Genomic DNA, 2,419 nt, shown 5'->3' on the forward strand with positions numbered 1-2,419 from the left:
TGGTAGTACTCTCAAATAACAAGGTTGCCTTTCTGAGACAAATATTTAGGGTTTCTGCAGCCACAATAAGGTTTTCAGAGCCCTGGCCATGTAAAGAGTCATCCTATAGGTTTTCAAAGACAACTGAGCCCAGCAAGTACCCCATGTCCCCTCTAATATGGATTCAGAAAGTTCCCTGTTACCCTGTTTGAATGCATTACTAGATTTAGTTTCTTCCCTTCCTCCTCCTTTAACATCACAGACACAGAGAAATTTGGATATTTTTAATTTAAATAAAATTAAGATGACGAAAAACACTGCTAACATTGATGCACCTTCCTATTCAAACTAGAACATTTCTAGCTAACCAGAGAGGCTTTGTCAGCACAATAAGTATGTAGTGTTAGTTATTCCATCAGAATTCTGACCCCATCCCAAGTCCTGCACCTGACCAAAACTCCACCTCTGTCTTGGTGGAATTCAGCTTGCATGTTTTAACTTTCATAGTGGAGTAATGGAAAAGACCTCCTTTTCTGTCACCTGCTTCTCTTGCCTCAGATGTAAAATACCAGTCTGAACTTTCAGGTGTGAGGAGCCGGCTGCCTATAAGGTCATCATCTCCATCAAGCTACTGTCCTCCGTGTGTGACTACAGTTCCAGTTCTTCAGGTAACATTGCTTACATGGACTTGCTCCCCGGAGAAAAGAGAGGCACTCACCCTTTAAATTCCAGGTCAATGAGCAATGTAAACTAAGAAGGATTCTCTATAAAGAGACTTTTATTTTTTTTTTTTTTTTTTTGGTTTTTGGGCCACACCCGGCAGTGCTCAGGGGTTACTCCTGGCTATCTGCTCAGAAATAGCTCCTGGCAGGCACAGGGGACCATATGGGACACTGGGATTCAAACCAACCACCTTAGGTCCTGGATCGGCTGCTTGCAAGGCAAACACCGCTGTGCTATCTCTCCGGGCCCAAGAGTCACTTTATAAATCGTTCTGCATGAAAGGGACAGGACTTGAATCTTATTCTTAGAGACTTGGGTGGAAACTTGGATAGACACAATAGAGTGTCTACAATTTAAGAAGAGTTCCTTCTACAATAAAGAAAAATAAGATCAGAATTTTTCTTCTTGAAAGTTTCCAAGTTCTCTCTTTTGGGGAAGTTTAATTCTTGTAAGTTTATCTTGTTAGTAATTAATTAGCAATAATTTTAAAACTCTATCCTTGAAAGAGCATTAAACACTCGGATATGAGCATGGCGTTCCACTTTTCAGCTCTGAAATAGTAAAATAAATAATTAATTGGATACACAGCTGTGAAGTATGGCAAGAAAAACAAGTTTATTTCCTGAGAGTTAAAAATGAGGCCTTTTCTCTAATCATAGCCATTAAATAAATAAGGAGATTTTTCTTATTAACAGGAGCTTAATAAGATTTCAGCCCCCATTAAATATCCTGAAGTCACTCCTCAGGCAGAAAACTTCTATGAATGACTCAGGGTCATTTTCTGCCTTGTCCTTGATTACCAACTATAGCCTGTGGACATATATAAGCAGATCCTGGAGCTACACAATTTACCCTCTTCTGGCCCCTGAATTTGAGGGCATAGCCATTTATCAGGAAAACACTTTTATTTTATCAAGTGTGGTTTTGAGCTAACAAAAACTATACTTATTCTGGGGCTGGAGAATTTTATTTCCTCTCTTACTTTGGAAATGCATTTGCAGAAAACAATTCAATCGCAGAATGTTGACATTATCCTGACTAAGAGGGCAACTTGAAGCCTCCAGGATCACAGGTCCTGACTGAATGTAGGTCTCATTTCCAGAAACAAAGAGCTGGATAGACTGACAACCACAGTAGGATTAAGTAATCAATCTACGAATTATTGACTTGGTGCAGAAAGCATTTTATTCTTTCACAAAAAAAGAAACAAATGAACAGTTTAATAGTTGGCACCAGAATAATTCTATGAGATGGAACTGTGAAAAGAGTTCCTTTATTTTGTTTCTATTTTTTGAGGCCATTTTTTTTTTAATTTAGTTTTGTCCCAAATTCACAATACAGACCAGGCAAAGGGCCTGTATTGAGATGTATATGGGGTGCACGTACTGTACCTCCTCTTTCTATACAGTCAGTATAAAGAACACAGCCTGTGGTAAGAATTGGGAGGCCTTATCTTTTCTTTTGATTTTTTAATATATATAATCCTTCACCAGTGCAACATTCCCATGACCAATATCCCAAGTGTCCTTCCTCCCCACCCCACACTGGTCTGTACTCTAGACAGGCTTTCTACTTCCCTCATTCAGTCATATTTTGTTATGATAGTTCTGTGTAATTATTTCTGTTACTGCACTAAATGATCCCTGTGGTGAGCTTTATGTCGGGAGCTGGACCCTCCAGTCCTCCTCTATTTTGTCTTTGAGAATCATTACACAAA

General features: G+C 39.1%; 1 non-coding gene across 1 annotated transcript; it reads right to left on the minus strand.

The window, feature by feature from the left end:
- Positions 1-2,017: 2,017 nt before the first annotated feature.
- Positions 2,018-2,151, minus strand: LOC126026393 (small nucleolar RNA SNORA51). Its single transcript, XR_007501679.1, has one exon. It is a non-coding gene; the product is annotated as a small nucleolar RNA SNORA51 (small nucleolar RNA).
- Between the last annotated feature and the right edge of the window lie 268 nt (positions 2,152-2,419).

The sequence above is a fragment of the Suncus etruscus genome, chromosome 13, assembly GCF_024139225.1.
Source record: "Suncus etruscus isolate mSunEtr1 chromosome 13, mSunEtr1.pri.cur, whole genome shotgun sequence".
In the NCBI taxonomy this organism is placed as follows: Eukaryota; Metazoa; Chordata; class Mammalia; order Eulipotyphla; family Soricidae; genus Suncus; species Suncus etruscus.